Genomic DNA, 16,457 nt, shown 5'->3' with positions numbered 1-16,457 from the left:
GAAGGAATGGTATGAGCTCCTCTTTGTACCTTTGGTAGAATTCTGTCTGATCCTGGACTTTTTTTGATTGGCAGGCTATTAATTTTTGCCTCAATTTCAGAGCCTGTTATTGATCTATTCAGGGATTCAACTTCTTCCTGGTTTAGTCTTAGGAGGGTGTATGTGTCCAGGAATTTATCCATTTCTTCTAGACTTTCTAGTTTATTTGTGTAGAGGTGTTTATAGTATTCTCTGATGGTAGTTTGTATTTCTGTGGGATTGGTGGTGATATCCCCTTTATCATTTTTTATTGCATCTATTTGATTCTTTTCTCTTTTCTTCTTTATTAGTCTTGCTAGCGGTCTATCAAGTTTGTTGATCTTTTCAAAAAACTAGCTCCTGGACTCATTGATTTTTTTGAAGGGTTTTTTGTGTCTCTATCTCCTTCAGTTCTGCTCTGATCTTAGTTATTTCTTGCCTCCTGCTAGGTTTTGTATGTGTTTGCTCTTGCTTCTCTATTTCTTTTAATTTTGATGTTAGGGTGTCAATTTTAGATCTTTCCTGCTTTCTGTTATGGGCATTTAGTGCTATAAATTTCCCTCTACACACTGCTTTAAATGTGTCCCAGAGATTCTGGTATGTTGTGTCTTTGTTCTCATTGGTTTCAAATAACATGTTTATTTCTGCCTTCATTTCATTATGTACCCAGTAGTTATTCAGCAGCAGGATGTTCAGTTTACACGTAGTTGTGCGGTTTTGAGTGAGTTTCTTAATCCTGTGTTCTAATTTGATTGCACTGTGGTCTGAGAGATGGTTTGTTATAGCTTCTGTTCTTTTACATTTGCTGAGGAGTGCTTTTGTTCCAACTATGTGATCAATTTTGGAATAAGTGTGATGTGGCGCTGAGAAGAATGTATATTCTGTTGATTTGGGGTGGAGAGTTCTGTAGATGTCTATTAGGTCTGCTTGGTGCAGAGCTGAGTTCAATTCCTGGATATCCTTGTTAACTTTCTGTCTTGTTGATCTGTCTAATGTTGACAGTGGGGTGTTAAAGTCTCCCATCATTATTGTGTGGGAGTCTAAGTCTCTTTGTAGGTCTCTAAGGACTTGCTTTATGAATCTGGGTGCTCCTGTATTGTGTGCATATATATTTAGGATAGTTAGCTCTTCTTGTTGAATTGATCCCTTTACCATTATGTAATGTCCTTCTTTGTCTCTTTTGATCTTTGTTAGTTTAAAGTCTGTTTTTTATCAGAGACTAGGATTGCAATCCCTGCTTGTTTCTGTTTTCCATTTGCTTGGTAGATCTTCCTCCATCCCTTTATTTTGAGCCTATGTGTGTGTCTGCACATGAGATGGGTCTCCTGAATACAGCATGCTGATGGGTCTTGACTCTTTATCCAATTTACCAGTCTGTGTCTTTTAATTGGAGCATTTAGCCCATTTACATTTAAGGTTAATATTGTTATATGTGAATTTGATCCTGTCATTGTGATGTTAGCTAGTTATTTTGCTCATTAGTTGGTGTAGTTTCTTCATAGCATTGATGGTCTTTACAATTTGGCATGTTTTTGCAGTGGCTGTTACTGGTTGTTCCTTTCCATGTTTAGTGCTTCCTTCAGGAGCTCTTTTAGGGCAGGCCTGGTGGTGACAAAATCTCTCAGCATTTGCTTCTCTGTAAAGTATTTTATTTCTCCTTCACTTACGAGGCTTAGTTTGGCTGGATATGAAATTCTGGGTTGAAAATTCTTTTCTTTAAGAATGTTGAATATTAGCCCCCACTCTATTCTGGCTTGTAGAGTTTCTGCCGAGAGATCCGCTGTTAGTCTGATGGGCTTCTCTTTGTGGGTAACCCGACCTTTCTCTCTGGCTGCCCTTAACTTTTTTTCCTTCATTTCAACTTTGATGAATCTGACAATTATGTGTCTTGGAGTTGCTCTTCTCGAGGAGTATCTTTGTGGTGTTCTCTGTATTTGCTGAATTAGAATATTGGCCTGTCTTGCTAGGTTGGGGAAGTTCTCCTGGACAATATCCTGCAGAGTGTTTTCCAACTTGGTTCCATTCTCCCTATCACTTTCAGGTACACCAATCAGATGTAGATTTGGTCTTTTCACATAGTCCCATATTTCTTGGAGGCGTTGTTAGTTTCTTTTTACTCTTTTTTCTCTAAACTTCTCTTCCTGCTTCATTTCATTCATTTGTTCTTCAATCACTGATACCCTTTCTTCCACTTGAGCGAATCGGCTACTGAAGCTTGTGCATGCATCATGTAGTCTCGTGCCATGGTTTTCAGCTCCATCAGGTCATTTAAGATCTTCTCTATGCTGTTTATTATAGTTAGCCATTCATCTAATTTTTTTTCAAGGTTTTTAGCTTCTTTGCGCTGGGTTCAAACATCCTCCTTTAGCTCGGAGAAGTTTGTTATTACTGATCTTCTGAGGCCTACTTCTGTCAACTCGTCAAAGTCATTCTCCGTCCAGCTTTGTCCTGTTGCTGGTGAGGAGCTCTGTTCCTTTGGAGCAGAAGAGGTGTTCTGATTTTTGGAATTTTCAGCTTTTCTGCTCTGGTTTCTCTCCATCTTTGTGGTTTTATCTATCTTTGGTCTTTGATGATGGTGACCTAGAGATGGGGTTTTGGTGTGGATGTCCTTTATGTTTGTTAGTTTTCCTTCTAACCGTCAGGACCCTCAGCTGCAGGTCTGTTGGAGTTTGCTGGAGGTCCACTCCAGGCGCTATTTGCCTGGGTATCAGCAGTGGAGGCTGCAGAACAGCAAATATTGCAGAACAGCAAACGTTGCTGCCTGATCCTTCCTCTGGAAGCTTCGTCTCAGAGGGGGAGCCAGGTGTATGAAGTGTCAGTTGGACCCTACTGGGAGATGTCTCCCAGTTAGGCTACTCAGGGGTCAGGGACTCACTTGAGGAGGCAGTCTGTCCATTCTCAGATCTCAAACTCCATGCTGGGAGAACTGCTACCCTCTTCAAAGCTGTCAGACAGGGACGTTTAAGTCTGCAGAAGTTTCTGCTGCCTTTTGTTTGGCTATGCCCTGCCCCCAGAGGTGGAGTCTACAGAGGCAGGCAGGCCTTGTTAAGCTGTGGTGGGCACCCCCTAGTTCGAGCTTCCCGGCCACTTTGTTTACCTACTCAAGCCTCAGCAATGGCGGATGCCCCTCCCTTAGCCTTGCTGCCACCTTGCAGTTTGATCTTGGCCTGCTGTGCTAGCAGTGAGCAAGGCTCCGTGGGCGTAGGACCCTCCAAGCCAGGCGCAGGATATAATGTCTTGGTGTGCTCTTTGCTAAGACAGTTGGAAAAGTGCAGTATTAAGGTGGGAGTGTCCTGATTTTCCAGGTACCATCTGTCACGGCTTCCCTTGGCTAGGAAAGGGAATTCCCCAACCCCTTGTGCTTCCTGGGTGAGGTGATGCCCCGCCCTGCTTCAGCTCACAATCCATGGGCTGCACCCACTGTCCAACAAGCCCCAGTGAGATGAACCCGGTACCTCAGTTGGAAATGCAGAAATCACCCATCTTCTGCTTTGCTCATGCTGATAGCTGTAGACTGGAGCTGTTCCTATTCAGCAACTTTGGAACCGGCCTCTTTCTTTTTTTTTTTTTGAGACAGGATCTCACTCTGCCACCTGGGCTGGAGTGCAGTGGTGGGATCTTGGCTCACTGCAGCCTCTACCTCCCAGGCTCAAGCGATACTCCCACCTCAGCCTCCCAAGTAGCCAGGACTACAGGTGAGTGCCACTACATCTGGCTAATATTTTGTCATTTTTTTGTAGAGACAAGGTTTTGCCATGTTGCCCAGGCTGATCTTGAATTCCTGGGCTCAAGTGATTCTCCTGCCTCAGCCTCCCAAACTGTTGGGATTACAGGCATCAGACACCACACCCGGCCCAGGAAAATTTTTCGTTTGCTTTGATTGGGTTTTTCATTTTATTGCCCTTAATTGAGTCTTCTCTATTTTATGTTGTCAAATTATTTTGTGATTTTTATTTTATTTTATTTATTTATTTTTTGAGATGGAGTCTTACACTGTCACCCAGGCTGGAGTGCAATGGCATGATATCAGCTCACTGCAACCTCTGCCACCCGGGTTCAAACGATTCTCCTGCCTCAGCCTCCTGGGAAGTTGGAATTATAGGCGCCCGCCACCATGCCCAGCTAGTTTGTATTTTTAATAGAGATGGGTTTTCACTATGTTGGCCATGCTGGTCTTGAACTCCTGATCATGGTCTGCTTGCCTCAGCCTCCCAAAGTGCTAGGATTACAGGTGTGAGCCAGTGCACCCAGCCCTTATTTTGTGATTTTTTTTTCTTTGAAATTGCATACTTTACTTTTTGAATGTCACTGCAGTAGAGATGGTTAATATCATTATTTTGTATGTTGTATCTGAATTAAATAAAACCCACCTCAGCTCACTCCATGCTGTTTTAGAGGGGGCTGCCCACTACCAGTTCACTACATGTGGCTTGGGCAGAGCTCTGGCTCTTGTAGCTGTTATGGTCACATGGTGGACCTCCACGTCAACAACACATCTGTCACAGTCCCCATGAGTCATTGCTATTCTGAATTTGCCTCAATAGCTTCATATTTTTACTGGTTACAGACTTGTGCTTGAGACGTCCTACATAACTGCTGATCCATGTTCCAAGTTGAAAACATAATGTTAAAATTACTATACTGTAAAAGGGAAATTAAAAATAACTCAAAACCCCAGAACTTCTGGTTTCTTTATGTTTGAGAACAGTTTGCTGTGGTGGAAAGTGGAAAAATGCCCAGTGATTTATAAACACAACATGTGATCGGGGGAACAATAGCAGGCAGCTGAAGAGATCTGGGAGGCCCGTGGGTTTTTATGCAGTAAAAGTGAAAATAAAACTGGTTTCTAAGTTGGCAAACTCCTTTTTCAGATCATTTCAGGGAATTGCTGAGAAAACATATGCCCTGCCCTGCCCAGCCCTAGCCTGTGGCTGACACATTGGCCAAATTTATTTTTGCTGAAGTTGCACGCTTGTTTGCTTTAGAAGGCGTCTGCTTTCTCCATAACTGAGAGAATGGAATTGTTCCACGTATAGCTGCACATACCACTTTATTGTCTAATCTTTGGAAAAAATGACATACATCAACAGAAATCAGTGGGATTTTACTGATTCTACTTGCATACATAACATGAACCCTTTATATATTTCTAATATGAACCCTATTTTGGAATTTGCTGAAAACATATTTCAAAATTATAAAGATAATACTGTTAAAGCTCAAACAATACAGAACTCTATAAATGGAAAATTTAAAATTCCTCTCTCTCCCCACACTCACTACCCTTACCTCTCCTACCACCCTCCGATTCCACTCCCTAGGATTAACAAGTATTAACAACTTGCTGTTTATTTTTCCAGATCTTTCTTTCTCTTTCTGTCGTTCTAATGGCACATATAAACACATGCAAATATGTCATTTTTAACTTAAATATAGGGTGATATTATTTTGCAACTTGCTTTTTTTCACCCAGCAATATATCTCAGACAATTCTTTTTATTGTCTCATTTATATCAATGTACCATAATTTAATCATTACTTTATTCATTTACACTTATTTCCAAGTTTCCACTATTATAAAAAAAATTCCCCATTGAACATACTTTGTATATATATCCTTGTGTACTTTTGTGTATTGTTTTGTGGAGCAGAGTGAAATTGCTGGGTCAGTGGGCTTGTACATTTAAAAAGCGGATGAATGCCACAAGATTGTCTTCTAAAATTGTATTTATTTATGTCCCCATGAACGAAGAATGAGAACATCCTTCTACCCAAACGCTTGCCATCTGTAGTTACCATCCATCTTTAAAATCTTCCCAATCTGATAAAAGAAAATGATATTTTGTTATTTTAATTTGCTTGTTCATTCAGAAGGCTGAATATATTTTCATATGTTTATTAGTAGTGGTTCTCAACAGGGGATGATTTTATACCCAGGGGACATTTGGCAATGTCTGGAGACATTTTTTGATTGTTACACCTGGCTGGAGGGGCTGATGTTAGTGATGATGGGGATGGTGCTTTCAATAGTGCACAGACTCAGAAATCCTGGTTTATTAGCTATTTGTGTTTTTTCTGTGAATTGCTTGTTGATTTTTTGTTGTTGTTGTTGGGAAGTCTTCATATTTTAGAGATGTTTTCCTTTGTTTATAGTATATATTACCAACATTTTCCCCATCTGATAGTCTGTTTTTGATGTGCTAGAGAATTTAAAATTTTTAAAGTAGACATATCTACTTGTCTTTTTCTTTTACACTGACGTTTGGTTTATTCTAATTATAAGAGCAATACATGGTTATAACAGAAAATTTGGAAAATGCAGAGAAGTATAAAGAATCATCAGTATTTCTTCCCAGTTTTATTTCTTTCCCTCAGCTTTATTGAGGTATAATTCATGAATAAAATTTGTATATATTGAAGGTATACAACATGATGTTTAGATATATGTGTACACTGTGAAATTATTATACAACCACACCAATTACATACCTGTCACCTCACATGGTTATCTTTTCTCATGTGTGTGATAAGAACATTTAGGGTTTATTCTCTTAGCAAATTTCAGTATATAACACAGTATTATTAACCATAATCACCATGCTGTCCATTAGCTCTCCAGAACTTACTCATCCTGCATAGGTGAAACTTTGTACTCTTTGACCAACATCTCCCCATTTTGCCTTCTCCACTAGTTTCTGGCAATGCCATTCTATTCTCTGCTTTGATGACTTTTTTTAGTTTCCACATATAAGTAAGATCAGGCAGTATTTGTCTTTCTGTGTCTGGCTCATTTCAGTTACAATATCCTCAAGTTTCATGTTATTGCAAATGAAAGAATATCCTTATATTTTAAGGTTGAATAATATCCCACTGATAATCTGTCAAAAAAATGTCTCATTGTGAATATTTACCACATTTTCTTCATTTGTTCATCCATTGATGGACACCTGGGTTGCTTCCATATCTTGGCTATTGTGAAAAGTGTTACAGTGAGTACGGGAATATAGATATCTGTTCAAGAAACCAATTTCATTTCCTTTGAATACATACCCAGACTGGGATTACTGAATCATATGGTAGTCCTATTTTTAATTTTTTGAGAAATCTCCGTACTGTTTTCATAATGGTTGTGCCAATTTACATTTCCACCAACAGAATGCAGGGTGTCCCTTTTCACCACATCCTTGCCAACATTTGTTATCTTTCATCTTTTTGATAATAGACTTTTTAACATGTGTGAGGTAATAGCTCACTGTGGTTTTAATTTCCCTGATGATTAGTGATGTTGAAGATTTGTTCTTATATCTGTTGGCCATTTGTATGTATTCTTTGGAAAAATGTCTATTTGGGTTCTCTGCTCATTTTTTTAAATCAGGTTGTTTATTCATTTTGTTTTGCTACTGAGTTGTAGGAGTTCCTTATATATTTGGGATATTAGCCCATTATCAGATGTATGGTTTGCAAATATTTTCTCCCATTCTGTAGGTTGTCTCTTCATTCTATTGATTATTTCTTTTGCTGTGTAGAAGCTTTTTAGTTTGAGGCAATCCTATTTATCTAGTTTTGCTTTTGTTGCCTGTGCATTGGGGGTCATATCCAAAAAAAAAATCATTGCCAAGACCAATGTCAAGAAACTGTCTCCTTATGTTTTCTTCTAGTAAATTTATAGTCTCAGGTCTTATTTTCAACTATCTAACTCATTTTAAGTGGATTTAAAAGATATCATGTGAGATAAGGGCCTACTTTCATTCTTCTCCATGTGGATATCCTGTTTTCCCAGCATCATTTATTGAAGAGACTATTCTTTCCCCAGTGTGTACTTCTGACACCTGTGTCGAAGATCAATTGTCCATAAGTACGTGGATTTATTTCTAGGTTCCCTATTCTGTTCCATTGGTCTATATGTCATTTTTAATGCCAGTATCATGCTGTTTTGACTACTATAACTTGTAGTATATTTTGAAATCAGGTAGAGTGATGCCTTCAGCTTTGTTCTTCTTGCTCAAGATTGCTTTGGCTATTTGGTGGTCCCATATGGATTTTAGAATTATATTGTCTATTTCTGTGAAAAATGCCATTGGATTTTTGTTTGGAGACAGGTTCTCACTTTGTCACCCAGGCTGAAGTACAATCATAGTTCACTGCAGCCTTGACCTCTCAGGCTCAAGTGATCCTCCCGTCTCAGCCTCCTGAGTAGCTGAGAATATAGGTGCATGCCACCAAGCCCAGCTAATTTTTACCTTTTTTTTTTTTTTTAAAAAAAGTGGTGGGTCTCATTATATTTCCCAGGCTGGTCTTGAATTGCTGGCCTCAACTGATCCTTTCACCATGGCCTCCGAAAGTGCTGGGATTACAGGTGTGAGCTATCACACAGGGTCTATCTTTGGAATTTTGATAGAGATTGCATTGAATCTGTAGATTGCTTTGGGTAGTACTGACATGTAGTATTGACAGATTTATAATATTAATTCTTCCAATCTATGAACATGGGATAGCTTTCCATTTATTTGTATAATCTTCAATCTCTTTTATCAATGTTTTATAGTTTTCAGCATTAGATCTTTCACATCTTTGGTTAAATTTATTTCTAAGTGGCTTTTTTGGGAAACATTATAAATGGAATTGTTTTCTTGATTTCTTTTTTTGGGTAGTTCATTGTTAAGTATAGAAGTGCTACTGATTTTTGTTTTTGATTTTGTAAACTGAAACTTTACTGAATTTGTTTCTTAGTTTGAACAGTTTTTTAATGGAAGCCTTCAGGTTTTTAAAAATATATAATATCATGTAATCCGCAAACAGAGGTAATTTCATTCCTTTTTGTATTTGGATACATTTTATTTCTTTTTCTTGTTTAATTTTTCTGGCTAAGACTTTCAGTACTACATTGATTAGAAGTGGTGGGAGTGGACATCCTTGTCTTGTTCTTGATTTTAGAGGAAAAGTTTCTAGCTTTTCAAATTGAGTATGATGTTAGCTGTAGGCATGTCATATATGGCCTTTATTGTGTTGAGGTACATTTCTTCTATACCTGTTTTGTTGAGAGTTTTTATCATGAATGGATGTTGAATTTTATCAGATGCTTTTTCGGCATCTAAGATGATCTTGTAATTTTTGTTCTTTATTTTGTTAGTAAGGTGTATTACATTTGTTGATTTATGTATGTTGAAGCACTTTTGCATCCCAGGGATAAATCCTCCTTGCTTACGTTGAATGATCCTTTTAATGTTCTGTTGAGTTTTGTTTGCTAGTATTTTGTTGAGGGTTTTTACATCTATGTTCTTCAGGAATGTTGGCCTGTAATTTTCTCTTCTTGTATCTTTGTCTGTTTTTGGCATCAGGATAATGCTGACCTTGTAAAATGAGTTTGGAAATATTCTTCCTCTTTAATTTTTTGTAAGAGTTTGAGAAGAATTGGTATTAGTTCTTTAAATATTTGGTAGAATCCAGGAGTGCCGCCATCAGGTGCTGGGTTTTCTTTGATGGAAGACTTTTATTACTGATTCAATCTCCTAATCTGTTATTGGTCTGTTCAGATTTTCTATTTCTTTCTGTATTAATTTTAGTAGATTATATGTTTCTAGAAATTTATCTGTATCTTCTGGGATATCCAATTTTTTGATGTATAATTGTCCATATTAGTCTCTTATTGTTCTTTATATTTCTGTGGTATTGGTAATGAGTCTCATCTTTCATTTCTGATTTTGTTTATTTGACTCTTCTCTATTTCTTTCTTTGTTAGTCTAGCTAAAGGTTTGTCCATTTTGTTTATCTTTTCAAAAAACTAACTTGTAATTTTGTTGACTTTCTGTATTTTTTTCTAATCTCTATTTTATTGATGCTCTGATCTCTGTTATTTCCTTTTTTCTGCTAAATTTGGGCTTACTTTGTTCTTATTTTTCTAGTTCTTCGGGATGTAACATTAGGTTGTTTATTTGAGATCTTTCTGTTTTTGTGATGTAGACATTTATTGCTATAAACTTCTCTCTGAGGACTGCCTTTGTTGCATCCCATAAGTTTTGGTACATTGTGTTTCTATTTTTGTTTATCTCAAGATATTTTTAATTTTTTCTTTTAATTTCTGTGACCCATTGGTTGTTTGGGAGCATGCTGCTTAATTTATACATGTTTGGGAATTTTCCAAGACTTCCTGTTATTGATTTCTAGTTTTATTCTATTGTGATCAGAAAAAAATTCTCAATATGATTTCAATCTTCTGAAATTTAAGACTTGTTTGTAGCCTAATACATGATCCATTCTAGAGAATATTTTGTGTGCACTTGGAAAGAATGTGTATTGTGCTGCCGTTGAATTGAATTTTTGTATATGTCTGTAAGGTCTATTTGGTCTGTAGTATAGCTCAAGTTCAATGTTTTCTTTATTGATTTTTCTATCTGGATGATGTATTCGTTGCTAAAAGTAGGGTATTGAAGTTTCCTGTTGTTGTATTGCTATTTCTCCCTTCAATTCTGTTAATATTTGTTTTATGTATTAGATGCTTCCATTTTGGGTGCATATATATTTAGAATTGTTATATCCTTTTGCACAATTGACCCTTTTATTATTATATAATTACCTTCTTGTCTTTGTGACAGTTTTTGACTTAAATTTTATTTTATCTGATACACATATAGCCACTTTTGCTCTCTTTTGGTTACCATTTGCATGGGAAATCTTTTTCCATCCCTTTACTTTCAATATATGTATGTCTTTAAAACTAAAGTGAGTCTCTTTTAGGCAGCAAGCATATAGTTGTATGATGGTTAATACTGAGTGTTTACATAGAACATCTTATTGTTATAAAAGTTTATTTTAAGCTGATAATAACTTAATTTCAACTAAATAAGAAACTCTAACTTCTTCCCTCTTCACATTTTATGTTATTGCTGTCATGATTTATATATTTTTATATTGTGTAGCCATTAACAAATTATTGTGCTATAATTGTTTTTTAATATTTTTGTCTTAATTTCTATGCCAGAATTAAAAGAGAATTACTATCACAGTATTAGAGTATTTTGAATACAACTGTATTCTTAGCTTTATAGTGAGTTTTATACTTTCATGTTTTTATGTCGTTAACTTAATGTTTTTTCATTTTAACTTGAAGAACTCCCCTTAGTGTTTCTTGTAAAGCAGGTGTAGTGGTGATGAACTTCCTTAGCTTGTTTGTATGTCATGTGTAGTATGCTTGGTTGGCAGGTTATTTTTTTCTTTCAGCACTTTGAACATTATCATCCCACTGTCTCCTGGAGGGCAAGATTCAGCCTTAAGGGGGTTCCCTTGTATATGGTGAGTTGCTTTTCTTTTGCTGCTTTCAAAATTCTCTCTTTGTCAACTTGATTATAATACATCTCAGTGCAGATCTCTTCATGTTTAATCAGTCTGGAGTTCTTTAAACTTCATGGATCTGGATATTTATTTTCCTCTCCAGATTTGGGAAGTTTTCTGTTATTATTTCTTTAAATAAGCTTTCTTCCCTTTTTCTGGGACTACCATAATATATATATTGATTTGCTTGATGTCTCATAAGTCCTGAAGGCTTTCTTCGCTCTTTTCCTCTGACTGGGTAATTTCAAATGACATGAATTCAAGCTTACTGATTGTTCTGTTTGATTGAGTCTGCTGTTGAAGCTCTCTATTAAATTTTTCAGTTTAGCCATTATGTTCTTTAGCTCCAGAAATTCTTTTTTATGGTTTCTCTTTGTTGAACTTCACATTTTGTTCATGTGTTGTTTTCCTGATTCCATTTTAGTTGTCAGTCTATGTTCTCTTGTAGCTCACTGAGATTCTATAAGACTATTGTTTTGAGTTGCTTATTAGACAGTTCATAGATAGCCACTTCTTAAGAGTAAGTTACTGTTGTTTTATTTTGTTCTTTTGGTGGTGTCATGTTTCCGTGATTATTTGTGATCTTCATGGCCTTGCATTGGTATCTGCAAATTTGAAGATATGGGCATCTCTTCCAGCCTTTATAGACTGGCTCCAGCAGGGAAAGCCCTTTACGAGTCATCTTATCAGAGAATCTGGGTGAGCCAGCTATTGGGTCTGCAGGCAGGCTTGCCACTGGAGTCCTTGGGAAGTATGGGTTGGTACCTGGGTTGGTAGAGGAGGGCCTGTGGCTTGGGTTGTGTGCATGGGCCTGGTGCATCGGTCTTTGGGGTGGGCCTGGAGTCCAAGTTCACAGGAGCTGGCCTGGCACTGTGGCAGGCCTGTAGCCTGAGTCTGTGGAGGATGGCTTGGTGCTGGGAAGGGCCTGCCACCTGAGGACACAGGGATAGGTCTGGTCCTGCATCTGTAGGGGCTGGGCTGGCCTGGCATCAGGGTCCATTGGGGTAGGCCTGCAACCTGTGTCTGTGTGCAGGCCTGGACTGGAATGGTCCTGGAGCATGAGCCTATGGGCATTGGCCTGTATCCTGGGTCCATGATAGTGGGCCTGGATCTTAGGCCCATGGAGATGAGGGTGAATCCTGGGTCTGTGTGGCCAGTGTGCCACTGGGGCAAGCCTGGAGCATGAGTCCATAGTTCTACTTTATTTTTTTCTCCAGGGCATCTTAGTTTTGTTCATAAAGTCTTTCTCATGTCCTATATTTTATTCTAGTATCTTCATAGTTTTATTTATTTCCATGTTTAATTCTTTAACTGGAATTTATTTTTGTGTGGGTATGACAAAATTTTAAGAATCTTTAATGAAAAACCTTTCACTTTCAAATCTATAAGTAATATTGATGTTATAAAAAGATGAACCAGGTTTATCCAGTTGTGCCCTCTGAGTACACTTTCGGGGGGACAAGTGAGGAACCAAAAGACACATTTAAACTTCCTAATAGTGCCTTGAAAGCTCTCCATAATCTGTCTCCAAACATTTTTTTCCAATTTCTTCCTAACCTGCCACCTCCTTCAGAAAGCCTTTTGAGATTTCTCAGCTTGCATGGATACTTTTTAATCACTCAGAGCACTTTAATAAGTTATGCCTCCTGGTGGTTTTGTTTTATTATTATTATTGTTATTATTATTAGTAGCAGTATATTTTAAGGAAGCTTTTTTATCTCATCAGTCAACCAGCTTCTTGGAGGCAGTTTTTATGTGTCCCAATTCAGTGTCCCTGTACACAATAGGTATTCAAAAGCATTTCTCTAAAATAAATGGGAATATGCTGCCATTTTCAGAGTCTGGGGTTAAGATACATGAGAAGATGGCAGAATATCTGTGTGTGTTGGGCAGGAATGGGGAACTGGGATCCCTTTGCTGCTCCTTTGAGGGAAGGAGGGGCTGGCAAGAGGGTAGGGAAGGAGCTATAGCCAGTTTTGTCACTGACTCTCAGTATGGCTTTGGGAAGTTTCTTCCCTGTTGTAATTTCCTCCCCTGAAAAGCAGCTGGACTTTAGAGAGACAAATGTAAGCTCCATGAAAACAGGAACTATCTTTTTGCTTCACATGGTCTCCCCAGCCACTTGCATAGCATTTGATGCTAATCATTTGCAAGATGAATGAATGAATGAACGAATGAATGAAAGGATAGGCATGTCCTTTACGCCTTCATGTCCTGTTCCATGCTCCTGACAGCCATTACGAATCAATTAGGACCTTTTTTCCTCTCAATCTCAATGTAGCTTTTTCTTAGAGTGGCTACAACAAACACTGGTAATCAATTGGTATTGGTGCCAGGAGCATCAGTTGATTACCAGGAAACCTGTTTGCAGCTCTGTATTAGGAGTCCTTGAGTTCCCTAGAGGGAGTCCTGCCAGAGCTTGTTTTGTGAGTTCTGGTCCCAAGCGGGTTCATGGCCTGCTCTCCTGAAGGACAGAGGTGTGGGTCGGGCTTACACTCCCAAGCGCCCCTGCAGGTGGATACTGCTCACGCTGCCAGGGCTCTGCTTTTTTTCATGGGCTCAGATTTCTCATAAAATCAACTTGCTGTGAAGGGCCCCTGGGCCTGGGCTTTTTGTAAGGAAATGGGAACAATTAATGGGCTTATCTGATGCAAAGTAATGCTGCTAATGATTTATTAATTATCATGAGGCTTATCTTTCCACTTCTTATTAATGAAAGATGTCCTCAAATTCTGGGGCTCCACATGAGGGGAACAGACCTAGATGCAGCCTTGTGTGAGGGTGTGTGAACTAGAGCCAGGTGCCTCTAGCTTCCCTTGAACCTGTTCCAGCCTACTCCATCCTGAGGGTTATCCCCTTGGGTTGTGTGTAAAGAGATGAAAGGGCAAGAGAAAAGGTGCACCATATTGGGCTGAACACGTAGTATGTGCCAGGCATTGTGCAGGGTACTTTACATACATCATCATTTTCTATGTACAAAGGAGGGATTATTGTTTTCATTTTTTTTAGATGAGGAAACTAAGGCCAAGAGATGTTAAGGAGGTTGCCCAAGTCACACAGTTAGAAATGGAGCTTGGGTTTGCACCTGAGTATGACTGACACTAAGTGGATGCCTTTCAACTGGGAAGGCCTAAATTAGAACAAAATGAGTCTGGGGCAGCACCCCCTGGGCACAGCTGAGATGAGGGTCCAGCTCTACAGTATGTGTTCTGGGACCACAAAAGGAGGGGGTCACATTTCTTTCCTTGGGCCTCAAGGCTTTTGCTATCTCATGAGTGAGGGAAGATTCATACCCAGGAAACAGGTAGGGACCTCTGGGCTCAGGGAATAGCTACATGGGTGCCCACTATTCTCAGAATGCAAGCTTCTCCCAGGGTATCAGCGTGTCTCAGTGCTGGTGGCAGTGCTTTATTGGGGTCAGGGACTTGTTGGGGTCTTACAGGTTCCATAGGGTGGGATAGATGGGGCACTGTGGGGAAGGTGTTTAAGGAAGGGAAATGGCTTGACTAGGGAGGGTCAGAAATGACCATGGTTTATTGAGTGGGGTAGCAAAAGACTGTGTGCTGTTGGGGGAGGGACTTCTGGGGAGGTGACCATGGCAGGGCATGAGGAGCGGCCATTACAGAATTGGACCTAGAAGCTAGTAGCTCCTGCCCTCATGCCCCCTTTCTGATCCCAGCAAAGCCACTGAGGTCATCTGGCTAATGGTCAAACAATAACAGGTGAGACAGAGAGAGAGAGAGAGAGAGCATGAGGGAATACTAGTGAGAGCTGATGTGTGTCAATGTGTATACTTGTGGGAGTGTGTGTTCAGATGTGAGATTCGTATAAGCATTTGAATAACTGTGTGGATGGGAATGTTCTATGTGTATGTGTGAGAGAGTGTGAACCATTTGTGTGTGTGTGCATGAGTGTGCATTAGTGTGAGTGTTTTGGTGTGAAATAGGTGTGTGTGATTGAGAGGGAGCTATGTGAGTGTGTGTGAGGGAATATATGTGGATATGGTATTGTGTGTCTGTCGGTCTTTGCTCCTGTGCGAAGCTGTGTTTGCGTGTGTGCTGTGGGGCTTCGGACAATCTGAATTCTTGCCCAACGTGGTAAAAGTGGCAAAGGGAGCTGTGGGTGGAGAGGAGGCTGAGAGGTCTCTGCTGGGACCCTAGGGAGAGCAGCTGAGAGCCTTGCCCTTTCAGGTGCTTAGCTGAGGTGCTGCTCAGACAGGGGGGCCTTCAGGTGAGCCCCCTATTCTTCCAATGAAGTGGGAACCCTTGCAGCCTCACCTTTTGAGTGACAGCTAAGCACTTTGGGGGGCCCCAGGGAAGGGAGAGAAACCAGACCAGGAGCTCAGAGCCATAATCTCTGGGCTGTGACCCAAGCAAGCTCCCACTCCCGGCCAGCCCCCGATGGCTCTGAGGCTGCCCCCCTCCTCACCTCCTGGGTGTGGTGCAAGTAACCATGTGGCCGTTGTGGCAGAGGAGAGCTTCGTGGTGTTGGTGTGACCAAAGATCCATGGGGCCCCTGGGCGGGGAGGGCAGCCATGGAGCTACGTGTTGGGTAATGTCCTCCACAGCCCACTTCCTCCCACCTAGGCTGGCTGGGTAAAGGTCCTTGGTTCTTGAGGTCACCTCTGTCAGCACCTGTCTGTTCCATAGGGAGGTCAGCTAGCCCAGAAACCCACATGGCTTTCTGCAACACCCAGCTATCCAAAACATTTCCTAGGACAATAATCTCTTTTTACTCAGCAGGGTGCTGAAATTATTCATGGAGGTTCATCTTGTAGACAAATAGAAGGTGGGGTATGAGAGGCACTGGGAGCAGTGATCCCAAGCAGGCCCTGCCTTTGGCTCCATTGAGGCCTGGGTCTTCTCCCAGCCCCTTCACTCAAGGGCCCTCTGGGTGTCATGATCTTTCCTATCCCATCTGTCCTCCCTACTGTCTGTGGGGCTGGTCCCCACGTATCCTGCACCCTGCCCTGAGCCAGCCTGATTGGCTTAGGATTTAGGTCTGCTAGCTTTGGGGGTCCCATGCCTGCAGCCGTCCCGAGCCCAGGTCAGGTGCCTCTCTCCTCCACAGCTGCCTGAAAGCCCTGGAAGGGCTTCTGCACACTGCTCTGC

General features: G+C 40.2%; 1 protein-coding gene across 1 annotated transcript in view; it reads left to right on the top strand.

Moving 5' to 3' along the window:
- The window catches only part of MRPS22 (mitochondrial ribosomal protein S22), a 338,889-nt gene that overhangs the window by 154,497 nt on the left and 167,935 nt on the right, over positions 1–16,457 (top strand). Inside the window, exon 3 of the mRNA XM_030816746.1 lies at positions 11,236–11,307. The gene's annotated coding sequence lies outside the window, so the exon portion shown is untranslated. The remainder of the gene's footprint in view (positions 1–11,235; positions 11,308–16,457) is intronic.

Source organism: Nomascus leucogenys, chromosome 8 (assembly GCF_006542625.1).
Source record: "Nomascus leucogenys isolate Asia chromosome 8, Asia_NLE_v1, whole genome shotgun sequence".
Classification (NCBI taxonomy): Eukaryota; Metazoa; Chordata; class Mammalia; order Primates; family Hylobatidae; genus Nomascus; species Nomascus leucogenys.
The sequence above is the reverse complement of the archived record's forward strand: the minus strand, read 5'-3'. Positions and strand labels throughout refer to the sequence as shown.